The sequence below is a fragment of the Schistocerca serialis genome, chromosome 4, assembly GCF_023864345.2.
Source record: "Schistocerca serialis cubense isolate TAMUIC-IGC-003099 chromosome 4, iqSchSeri2.2, whole genome shotgun sequence".
NCBI lineage: Eukaryota > Metazoa > Arthropoda > Insecta > Orthoptera > Acrididae > Schistocerca > Schistocerca serialis.
In genome coordinates this window covers 391204673-391217613 of record NC_064641.1, presented here as the reverse complement: position 1 = coordinate 391217613, position 12941 = coordinate 391204673, and the positions used below count along the sequence as shown (strand labels likewise).

Sequence of the window (12941 nt, the reverse complement as noted above, 5' to 3'; positions counted from 1 at the left end):
GAATATAAGTGAAAATCGGTGTTAAATGGAAAAGCACAAAATGATGAAAGAAATTGTCTCATATGACGCGCAGATATGTTCGGAACGGTAGGAAACGCGAGTCAGAGGAACGCGCGCGTCGAAAGGAATCCGAACAGTGTAAAAACTCCAGTGCCAAGCAAATTTGAGAGCAGGAAATGAGAAAAACGGTGCAAAGCGTTTACATAGCTGGCCAGCGACAGTCAAAACGTCTAGGGATCATTTACACGCGTCGCTGGAAGGCAATACTGTGCGAAACAACTGTCTTAAAGAGACTGATCAAAGAGATGATTAAATTACATATAAACACGATAAAATTTTTATGACTTTATCCCGAAGTTCTGACGAAAAACTAAGGCGCTCACCTACACTTTGGACACTGTTGGACCACAGCAATACCAAAATTCGGTAGCGACTGTGATTAAATGCCAAGACAGCTCTCGACTTCATCTGACGAGCAACATTTGCTCCGGAACGAACAAAATCGGAAGAACTTCCAACCCTTTCTGATGGCCCACTCTCTGGCATAGGCTGTATTTGTTCTGAATACTCATCGACCAGCAAGTAGCTCCAACACAGGAACTTCTACAAGCGGTGCCGATTATTTATCGATTTTTCTGTCTAAAAGTTTTGTGATATGTTAGTGACGCTTTGAAAATATCCTAGTCCTTTGGCAAAGGCCTGTATGTCAGCGATATGGCGATATATCGGCATTAGCCTTGTTGGATCGATGTAACATTCAAGGTGCATACTATTTTCAAGACTGAGAATGTCAGTGTCTGGCGAATTTTAACGTAAGTGATGCGAAATGTTTGCCGCAGAGGTACGGAATCAGAACATCCCAACTTCCGCTGACGTATTAGTTTCACTACTCACGTGGATTCTGTATTCGCCAAAAATATATGTAGCGCCGACACTTGATTTAAATATGAGGAATTCCGGAGTCGATGCTGTGTATTTATTGGAAATTCCTACAGTGGTTACAATTAGTGTATAATATGATAGAATTTGTTATTCCTTCTTTCTAGAGTTTTCTTTTTACTGTCGACATCGAGAACAATGAGTGAGCTCAAAGCTGATGTTGCAAGGATATAGAGGAAGGCATCGGTCTTGTCATCGTTGAAGGAAACCTCGTAGCTTCTGGCTGCATTGTTTCAGTAAAAATAGGAGAAAAGTGAATCAGGTTGGATAGACTGCGCGAAAATACAGTGTCTGAACTGTTGCACTATTTCTGTGCATGTTTGAACCGTGCTAGCGAAATTAAGTCGTGCACTGGGCTTTTCATTGTTACAGTATTCGATAATTATATTAGTAGTCAGAGTAACTGCTAGTTACGTTATTTTAAAAAGAACAAAAGAAAGAAAATGAACGGTTACATATGGCTGCGGCAAAGTGGCCAATGGCAGCGTTTATTACACTGATAGGGCTTCAGTTGTCTACAACCATATCGATAGGTGTTCATATGCACTGTGTCTGAGGACGAAGAGAAGGCGATAGTATTGGTCGTTCTACAAGAAATAAAATCACATGTGTTCTGCTTCACATGTGTTCTGCTTCATCCGTGCTCGAGATAGAGGTACTTGCAAGTATCGGACACTGAAATTGTCCATGATATTACAGCAGAAGAAAATGTACTTTTGTCTTTTATTGCCAAATTTACTATCACTTGCAAATTATCTCATTTCTGTCAGTTTCTCAGGGGTGTATCGCGGAAACGTAGTGACCATACTTTCATTCTGTCGAAGGATGCCGAAATCGTCAGACTCGTATATTGAAAAATTGTAAGGGGGAGAACTAGCTTATTTGCTAAAAATCTTTTCAGAATATAGGGTTCAGTTACAACAGAGAGCTCCAAAGATAATGTTCTTTCAAGTATGGTGAAGAAAGGATGAAATACAATTCGCACAGAGTGTGGGCGACGTTAGTTCAAAAATGGTTCAATTGGCTCTGAGCACTATGGGACTTAACATCTGTGGTCATCAGTCCCCTAGAACTTAGAAGTAATTAAACCTAACTAACCTAAGGCCATCACACACATCCATGCCCGAGGCAGGATTCGAACCTGCGACCGTAGCGGTCACGCGGTTCCAGACTGAAGCGCCTAGAACCGCACGGCCACACCGGCCGGCGAGCGACGTTAGTTTTTCTTTGTTCCCGTCAGTGATTGGCAAGGCGAAATGATTAATATATGGTTCCGGTACAATGCACGAATGCTGTCTCACTCACTCAGAGCGACTGAGAAACCGCAGACGAAGATATAGAAACCTTCTGGAAGCTGTGAAAGGGTACGGTCAGGAATCTCAGGCGTTCTGTCTGCCGTGACCAGAGAGCGCATTCTGCGCAGGCTCCGCTGCACGTGGCCTAGGCCAACAAAATTTATATTGCGCTCGAATCGTGCACCGAGTGAAAACGAGAAGAGGAAACGGAGACAAAGGAGACGGCGGTCGACAGATGGCGAGGAGAGTTCCAGCGGTGACCGGCCGCGAACAATGCTGCGGGCAAACCGTTCAGCGAGGACCGCCGGCGCGATACGCACAACCGGGCCCTTTGTGCGACGGACCGCGAAAAATAATAAAAAGGCCGAGACGCCGGGCCGGGGCAGCGAGGGCGAGAGGAAGAGGGACGGGAAGGGAAGAGGTGGAAAAGAATCGGCACGCAAGCTGCGGCGGCGGTGGCGGCACGGCAGCTGGAGCCAGGCGTGCAAACTAGGGAGGGCGCGCCAGGCGCAGACGTCTGGAGCTTCTGGCTGGTCGTTTTTTCGCAGGCCTGCCAGGGCGGGCCGTGGCGAAGGCAACGAACGCGCCGAAGGTCGGCGGGCGCGCGGGCGCGCACTAACCTCGGCCAACGTCAGGTGGGTTGACGCGCTACGCCGTGCCGTCTGGGGCCGGCCGTTGACCCCGCAGCAGCGCCGCCGCCACGCCGCCAGCACAAAGCCGAAAACCGCCCGCCGCGCCTGGTGGGGGGTCCGCGGGAGGGGCTCCCGCGCGGGGGGGGGGGGGGGGGGGGGGGCTCGGGCGGGGGCCGCAGGGGGAGGGGGAGAGCCGAGCGCGAAGATGGCGGCGGGCGACGCGCCGCGACCCGCCGGCCGAGGACGTCGTCTCCGAAAAGCAGCCACCCTGGGGTGAGTAAGGTCTACCTTAAGGCGCAGGCGCGAGCGGCGGGGGTGCCTGCTGCTGGCCGCGGGTGGCGTCGATCGCTTGCTCTGCTTGACCGAGGGGCGAGGCTGCCGCACCCTGCCACGCCAATGCCCTGCGCGTCGACAGCCGTCCATCTGATAATTTTATCGCTACATCCGCAACTGTAGGCCGCATCTGACAGGCCGATGTCCTCAGGAGCTTACGCCGCAACTTTCCTATCGCGCTGCTTCTGCCTTCTCCAAAAAGCCATTCACTCATCTCTCCACTCGTCAATACTGTTACACTCATTTCCATGTTTGTAGAAAAATTACATTTTTTCGGGGACAGTTGCTGATTTTTCTTTTTCATTTCCTTTGACGCAGTCACAAAAACGTTTAGCAGCACCGGTCACCATTGGCCGTCATCAGAACTTTTGAAGCATCGTCATGACGGTCGCTAAATAATGCTTTGTCAGATTCTCATTACTTGGAGACCACCATCAGTCTGTTTCAGTTATTCTGATGATAGCGATTGTTGCTCGACACCATCTAACGATCAAGTGATTGCGTCCAAGAAAATGTGTGTTTTCACTCCCACGAAAGGTCTGCTTATCTGCATTTTAAATAAACAAGTTTGCTATTATCGGTCACTGTTTATTTATATCCACGACGCATTTCGAACGTATAAACCTCTATAGTCAGGTGGATTTACATGTGTTAGTATGTCACATGTCTGTGTTGTGTTACGGTTTTGGGGTACCTTGTGCTACTTCCAGTGGTCACAGGCTCCTTTCTTTCTCGTAAAGAGTCATATTTCGTAAACCAAGATCTTTGCGACCATCTTTGTTTACAAAATATGACGGTTTACATGTGATGTATTAGGACAGAGAAAGGAGCCCATGACCACTGGAGACGGTGCCACAGCGTCAACCAAAATCAACACACACGTCATACTAACACATGTAAATCCACCTGATGATGGAGGTTTAAACCTTCGAAACGCGTCAGGATAAACAGTGACTGGTAACAGCAAATTTGCTGTTTCATTCGATATCAATAACAGTCACGGTAAAGCCTAACCTAAAATGTTCACATTACAATGATTTGCATTTGTCAACTTCTTGCTAGGCGACGGAAAATCCAGTGAACGATCACCTGTATCGCAGATGGAAAGTATGTTTTTTCGGAATCATCAGTCTTCTGACTGGTTTGACGCCTATTCTACCCTAACCTCTTCATCTCAGAGTAGCGCTTCCACCCTACAGCCTCAATTATTTGTTGGATGTTTTGAAATCTCTGTCTTCTGCTTCAGTTTTTATCTTCAGCTCCTTCTAGTATCATAGAGGTTATTCCCTGATGTAAAACATGTCCTGTCCGTTCTTCTTGTCAGTGTTTTCCAAATGTTATGTTCTTCGCTGATTCTGCGGAGAACCTCGTCAGCTCTCCATCTCAGATGTCTGGATTCTCTTCTATCCCCGTTTACCCACAGTCCATGTTTCACTAGCACACAATGTTGTACTCTAAACGTACATTCTCAGATATTTCTTCGCCAAATTAACGGCTATGTTCGATACTAGTAGACTTCTCTTAGACAGAAATTCCGTTTTTGCCAGTGCTAGTCTGCTTTTTGTGTCTTCCTTGCTTCGTCTGTCATTGGTAATTTTGCTTCCAATGTAGCAGAATCCTTAACTTCGCTTACTTCGTGATTCCCCCCAAAGTTTGATATTAAGTTTCTTGCTTTTTTTATTTCTGCTACATCTCATTACCTTTGCCTTGCTTCCGGTTTACACTTAATCCATATTCTGTACTGTTCCATTCAACAGATCTTGTAAACTTTCATTTTTACTGAGGAAGCGATGTCATCACCAAATCATCACTGATATCCTTTTACTCTGAATTTTAATATCAGTCTCCAAGCTTACTTTTATTTCCGTCATTGGAAATTACACCTGCCGTGGAAGCAAACCAATAGGTATGAAAATTCCTAGAAGCATCTGTGTGTCCACCGCCAAAGCCCAGGTATACTGTCCACGTGCTGCTCAGGTCGTGGTTCGATCGTTGGTGCTGTGACTGTATTGTTGCTGAGTTATTCACTCCAAATACTGCTTTGATGCAGCTCACTGCTTGTCTAGAGTTCCTCTTGGCATAACCAGTGCACCCAACCTGTACAGGCATTTAGAATTGCTTACTTTACTAAGCCTACATCTCCCTCCACTTCCTCTTGTTACCAAATTGAGGTTTACTCAATACCTGAGGATGTGTCCTACCAACCAGTCCCTTCTTTGAGCCAACTTGTGCCACAAATTTATGTTCTGCACAATTCGATTCATTACATCCTCGTTAGTAATTGAATCGACCTTTCTAATCTTCAGCATGTTTCAGAAACTTTAATTTTGTTATTGTCTGTACTTTCCGTGGTCCACTTAGAGTTCTGTACAAGGCGACCCTCCAGGCAAATACTTCCTGAAAAGATTTCCTAACATTTAAATTCGTCGTTTATTTTGCTGCCTAAATTACAAAACCCATCTACGACTTGCAAGTGCCTCACTTACTGGTCTAATCCTAGCATCATCTGAATTACATTCCCTCACCCTTTTTTTGATTTTTGTCGATGATCATCTTACAGCTAGGCACTATCCAGTCCGTTCAACCGCCCTTCCAAGTCCTCGTCCATCTCTAACAATTAGAATGTCATCGGCAAACCTTAAACCTTTTCATTTCTTCTCCCTAATCTTTAATCTATTTCCAGATACCTCCTAGTTTCCTTCGCAGCTTGTTCAAAGGAAATTCATTTCAGATAGAGGGCTTTTAATCCTGTTACACAACAGAGGATACACTGAACAATCACTCAGGTCGCAAGCGTAAAATGTGGACTCAGTCTAGAAAAATCTTCGGAATACTACAGCACCAACAACTGAACTATGACCTAGCTTACATTTAGATAGTATTCCTGTTCTGTATACTAGACAAAAAGAACCAGTTCTCAGGAAGATCTGCTTGTCTACTGCCTAGTTCACACACCATGTATATTATCCAGCTGCGATCTGTGTCATCGTTCAGTTGTTGGCGCTGCAGCATCCCACAGGTTTTTTCCAGATTGACTCCACTGGCGTCTGTTTCGTGCTGTCTTTGGCTATGACAATCTCCATGTATTCATAGCTCACCTTGGCATCATATTCTTCGTCTTTCCCTCCATTCTTGAAGGATATCAACACACAAGGAAATTTTCTCTCACGTGTCATTCTACATTGTCTTGAACTGTCGCGTCCTTTGCCGTATTAGTATATAAGCTACACACTGATCGCCAATTTTCGGAGATATGCTTCAGCAGTGGCTAAGCAGAACGTACCTCATTTCGCTAAAACTCTGTACCAAATCGTTTTAGAATGTGAATAACACGCCTCCACCTGTGACTGTTAAATAGCTCCATTATTTGCTATTTAATGATGAGGACAAGGTTACATAATAAAATCTGGTGCAGTTATGGGCTGTACCATGCTGCCGAATATAAGTGGATCCTTCAGTCGTTCCGTCCAGTAACTTATCGATCTGTTTCCTTTATCCCAACTCTTTCACATTTTTAATGAGCTTGGTTCTGAATTATCATATTATTTTACTAGGCTGAACTCGACTACAATTTTCCTCTGTCCATAACGCAAGTATAACCCAAATTTTATTGTTTTGTTTGGTAATCCCTTTTCTAATTTCGTCTGCAACATTTTTAAGACAACTTTGTCTCATCTGCCAGTGTTCTATTCTCAGTTACCGTCTCTAGAGTCCACAAGCAGCATTAATACTTCATAACGTTGATCTAGTTACGGCAACGCCTGTCATCGTATTTTCCCTTTGTTTCCCTATGCAGATTGAGAAGAATACCATGATGGTTCCTCCAGCAAGACCATGGTCTGCTCCCTTTCTGATTCTTGTCCATCAGTGTGACTGCACTGTCTCTCTCAACAGGGCAGTGAACCACTTCCACCTTCTTTAGTCCTGATTTAGCATGAAGCGACCTGTAGATGAATTCAGTTTCTATTAGCATTTCCTGCATGACACAAGTTAGCAAACCTGCCTCACAGTCTGGATGTACTTCCCAAATTTCATTATTATGGCCACTCACTGATGAAATTGATCGTAGATTATGTTACTACTTTTTAACTGGTCTAATATCAAATTAGTTGGAATTACTAGCTATGTAGTTGTTTTCTTGAGTGTCCTCTAACTTCTCGACTGGTAGATCGTGAAAGTGTAACCTGCTTCTGTTTGGCAGAAGTCTCTTAATATCAGAACAGAACACCACATTGCCACACTATTTATTCTAAATCTTCCTCGTGGATCAACAACTGTCCCCAGCCTAGCTGGTATTGGACTGTTTTACTTTCAATACCCAGCTTGAGAATCCTTTCCAATTAGAAAGCTTTTGTACATCAGTGCACGCAATATTAGTTTTCTCTTCCTTCCCTGCATTCAGTGGTTATCTCTGTCAGTATACTACATGCTATACAACGGATGACATAATCAGACATCTATCTGGGCTAAAACTATGATAGCTATTATCGCCTTATTCCATTAGAATAGGATTGTTGGTACCAATTTAGTTGCATGGCATTAAAAAGGTCCAAAGACATTGGATACTACATCACATTCTCACCATTAAAATTGTAGTTTTTAATTCTCCCAAACAGAGAAACAGGATAATGACAGGAGCCTTTTTAATGCATTTGCTGCTATACTCCTTTTGATGTTCTAGGAAACTAATGACACAAGGCTACATTACAACATTTTATTCACTAGCGGTTTCAGCCTAAGACCATCATCTGGTACCAAAAATTGGCCAAGACAAATTATATGTCACTCATTGCCCAATTTTTCGTACCAAACGGTGGTCTTTGACTGAAACAGGTGGTAAATAAATTGTACTAATGCAGCCTTTTGAGATGAATTTCCTGAAACATCTATCCTCTGCTTGTGACAGCTTGAAGACATATCTAAAATCATCACGACGGAATATTTCTGCTATCCAACCAGCCGCCTTAGATGAAATATTGCTTTTATGCCGTGTGAACCTGACAAATTTGTGCTCTACCTGGAAACGTTTACACCTCTAAAGTGAATAATATTTGCAATTTTACTTCACTTTTCTGTACAGTATGTCTCGTGACAAAAGAATCACTTACTGCTACCGCAGTAATAGGTGACTTCTTAATGCATTTTTCTGTACTGCATCACAACTGTGATGGTAATTTGCCAACATACACAAGCTATCCAATGACTTCCATTATATTCATTGCAACCTAGAAATAACACCACAATATAATTGGTACCATCCTTTCAGTTAATAAGGAGACTGAAGCTTCTCAACATTCACATTTAACGCTTTCATCATATTTATTTAGAAGTATCTAGACATTCACTGCCAGAAAACCAGCTGTGGCAGAATAGTTGAAAAGTCAAAGACTTGCTGCATCTACATCGAATTGTGATTTACCTCATTGACTATATAACACTAACAACGCCAGTGTCTATTTTAATTGACCAGGTCCCCAATATGCTTGTGAGATACCATTTACAAGTAACTCATGTATTATTTGTGACATTTAAAATTGATTTTGGTAATATACATTGGTGTCATAGGTATGGCGAATTATAAATAATTTTGGCTTAATACAAAATTCATTTATTATTTTTACATTTAAGCTAAGATACTCAATTTGATATTCAGGTGAAACTCTGAATCTTCACTACCACTGAAACATACATTTTGTAGCACACTTTTCATTGTTTTAATGCACAAGTGTTGGAAGTAAAGAAAAGCTCTGCTTTTTCTTTCTTCTCTTCAGTTATCAGTTTTAATAGTTGGAATCATTCAATGCTTCTAAAATTTCGATGACAAAGATTAGTCAGAGAACGACCATCTGTAAGAGTAATATACGCTTTCCACATGTTTTACTGAGGTCTGGGAAGTGTCAGATTCTGCACTAAGATGAAAAAATTTACTTAGCCTGAAGTGCAGTCGTGTCTTACTTCTGCAGATGGTTACTGTTTAGAATACTGATACACTAATCACAGAGTTATTGTACAACACAATATTCCACCTTATAAAACTTAGGAGTTTTGTTTCAGTGAAAACAAATTCCTTAGATAATACAGATAAATCGAATGAAGCAGTTAAGCAAGAAGAGATTACATTGTTTTTCAGCCTCCAGTTGTAAAACTAGAGATAGCACAACATAAATCGCTCCTAAAGTGTCACAAGACTGACAACATTGTTTTAATCTGCTGCTTATTGATGAAATATGGTCAAATCTGTAGTTTATTATTAGTGCAGTTCCAGTGCATTAACTTATATTCCTTAACAAACATCTTTCACAGACTTTTGGTGATTTAGTTACTTTATCTTTCGAAACAAAACTTTGTTTTGAAACAAGTATCATCTCTAGATGTTGTAATTCTGTACAAAATGTTCTTATCAAATTAAAATATTGCCATAATTAGCATATTATTGGACATCTGTGACATCATAAGAAAAAGATACACATCCTTTTTAATTACAAAGTGTACAGTAAATGACATTATCAAATTTCTTCTCTCTACATGGTAGTACCCTCTGTGGTTTGACGTCCTAGAGTGATATAAATGATATTTGATCTTCTTCCATTGCCATGTATCGTAAAAACACAATGGGTGTTTGAATATAAGCTCTATACTCTTAATAAAATGATATTTTCAGCAAATATGTATTTTAAAAGTGCGATACACATCTGATAATAAATTATCTGTGTAGCCATATTTTGTTTAATCTAAATTTTAATAATATGTAGTTTTCATAAGGTTATTGATCTCAGTTAGGATAAATAAATTGTAGTAACATTTGGCCAAGAAGTGCAAAATGGCATAAAACGTAAATTTTTAGCCCATCAATGGTGATTTTATAATATGACTCAAACTGCAAAAAGCTTCATGCTTTTGTCTGAAACACAACAGTAAAAGCAGTGGCAGTCTGCTTCCTAATATCCCAGAAATTCTATTTTTCTTGGTTTTCAAACAAAAATACCTATCAGATTAGTATTAGTGTGGAATGAAATCTTAATTCACAAAATTCGTGATAGTTTTATCTTGAACAGTGCTTCTAAGCTGATTCAGGTCAGCTAACGTGACACCCTGGGTTAGAGGCAACGTCACGTCATCAGAACTCAATGCACGGCCACAGAGCCGGCAGCGCCGCACAGTGGTCGCTTGGCAACGCGGCGGGGCTCAACCATGGGCACATTGCGCAGGTCAGTAACCAGCGCTACAAGGACGTGGCTGCGACTGCGCCGGCCCCGAACCGAGCGTTGGCGCGCCCTCTCCTCCCAAACTTGTTTCTGGCCTTGGTTAGCCCTATCTAGACGGGCCACACAAGCATTTGGACGCTGCCGCCTGCATTCGCGTTCGGGCAACTGCCGCTGCAGCTGAGTCTCTTATTTTAATAATACAGTTAGCCACGCGAGAAATCATTCAGATTACTTGATTGTAAACAAACATTAGTGAGATAACATTTCTAGGTATCGACATCCACAGTTCGATATCTTCTTTACGGTTATAATGATTAGCACTGCACAACAAGAACGCAGAAAATGTGATAGTGTTATCAGCATCACACCAGAGATATATATAGCTGTTTATCTGACGTATCTTTCGAAATGTAAGACATAGGAAAAGAAATTTCCAGGTAAGATAAAATATCATTTCCAGTAATTTTTTTATGCCTTTTTGTGTTACTGTATTGTTTTTCACTACAATAACAATAAATGTACTAACATAGTGCTATTTTTTTTAATTTTCAGGTTACATCTCGTCTTTGTATATTTGTGAATCCGCTAATGAAGGAACACCAATTGAGACACCCCAGCTTGGAGGAAAAGTTCCATAAACAAACTGCTCTTTTATGGTGAAGATGAGCAAACTGTATAACGTTTCTGTTATATCTGAAGAGAGATTTATCGAGAGAACACGCAGAAATACAGAGATAATTTATTCCATGGTGAAGTAAGGCGACTGAACTGCGACTAATTGATCGTCCAGATATTGTGATGAAATGACACAGAATGCTATTAATTATGGAGATTGTCTTAATTGAGTGATCAAGTGAACATGAAACAGGTGGCGGAATATTTTTGGGAAGATTGAAAACACATGCTGAGTGCATCGGAGTGAACAGCAGTTATAGATACCATTTCATATTGCAACAATTGTGAGGTTGTTAAATGACACAAAAAGGGCTGAAATATACTGCAGTCATCACTATAGTGCAAAAGGATATTTGTAAGTAGATACAAGGAGAAGCAAAGAGAGGAAGAGGCAATGAACAACTTGTCACATGTTCTGACAATGATCAAAAGTAAATCACTGCTGGTTAAAAGTGCTAAAGAAATGAAATTGCCCAGTAAATTGTTGAAACCCTTGAGGCAGACAAACAGGGCAGCCACCCTGAGCTCACAGTCTCAGAGCGCCTGCAAGCTGGCTGTGCACTGTGCAGCAGGCAGCCAGCAACAGCCGAGTGACTTGGCAGCACTGGAACACACCTCCACACAGCGGAGAAGACCGCAAGGAAGGCATTGTTGCGGCAGGTCGTGACTACCGACCAGGTCAAGGAGAGCGAGTGACGAGCGAAAGCGGCCAACAGCGCAACAGCTATGACGCCGTAGCCTCGCAGCACTGCGGGCTTGCCTGTTCGCACACCCAGCCACTGTTGCCATTCATACCAGTGTCAGGCTCGCCTCAGGCGCTGCCAACCATCGCGAAGCAAATTATCTGCTGGTTAGAAGCACACGAGGGGTATCGCCACTACTCACACGCAAAGAACACTTACACCAGATGGTTGGCACAGGGAGCTTCAGTTCAGCATTGAAACTTATTTTAACGATGAATATCTCTACTGAAAGAAGACCAGAAGGCGTTTTCTGTCTACAACAAATGATTTGAGGTTGCTAATGTTGCTTCACTGGTGATATCAGTAGAAATCAAGGCAATAAAAAAGTGTTGAAGAACTTTGAAAAAGTAATCAAACCAGAAATTATAGACAGTGTTCTGAACACTAGTTATTACATGACAGACTAATCTCGAAATCATTCTGCACAGCCGTGAAGAAATGGTTAAGTATGTACTGGAGCTAAAAGACACTGTGTCTCGTACATAATTCCCTGCTCAGTTGCGGAAAGAAATAAACTGCATCATTCTGCTTTCTCTCATCCACAAAATCACCCTTAATACGTTTGTTTTCCAATCTTTTGTACACCAACACTGATTAGAGAAATATACCTGCATTGTCACTCATCCTTCACGATGGACACACACACAAAATTCACTCAAACAGCGCAAGATACTGCGCACAAAAGAGTCCTTGAACGACTATCGTCTTGTGAGAGGCGCAACTAGCCACAATGAAGTACAGATTTTTTACTTACTTCTGCGAAACTTTGCAGGAAACAGCCATCCTTTTCGTGGAACACAGTTACCACAGACGAACACTGAACACACGCACCGCATCTTTCGAGAAAAAAGCGCTCCACAAGCGCGCCAGATGTGTTTCCCTTTCACGACAGCCGTACTCTCTCACAACTAGTCTGTCGCCATCACAGTCGGCGCGGCATCTAGCGGTAGAAAAACGAACGATTCGTGTTCTCCCCACCTCGCAGTGTGGCACTAAGGACGCATAGAAGCGCTCGCCGCCAGACAAGGCGGCCTTCATGCGCCCAGCCAAGCTCTCCGATTAAAAATTCTTCTTACTATCGAATACCGCAAACTAGAGATTTACTTCTCTGGCTTTATT

The 12941-nt window shown here is 42.4% G+C and overlaps 1 long non-coding RNA gene across 1 annotated transcript in view; it reads right to left on the bottom strand.

The window, feature by feature from the left end:
• The window catches only part of LOC126474897 (uncharacterized), a 503290-nt gene extending 490575 nt beyond the window's left edge, over positions 1–12715 (bottom strand). The window contains exon 1 of the long non-coding RNA XR_007586594.1: positions 12577–12715. This is a non-coding gene — a long non-coding RNA (uncharacterized LOC126474897). The remainder of the gene's footprint in view (positions 1–12576) is intronic.
• Between the last annotated feature and the right edge of the window lie 226 nt (positions 12716–12941).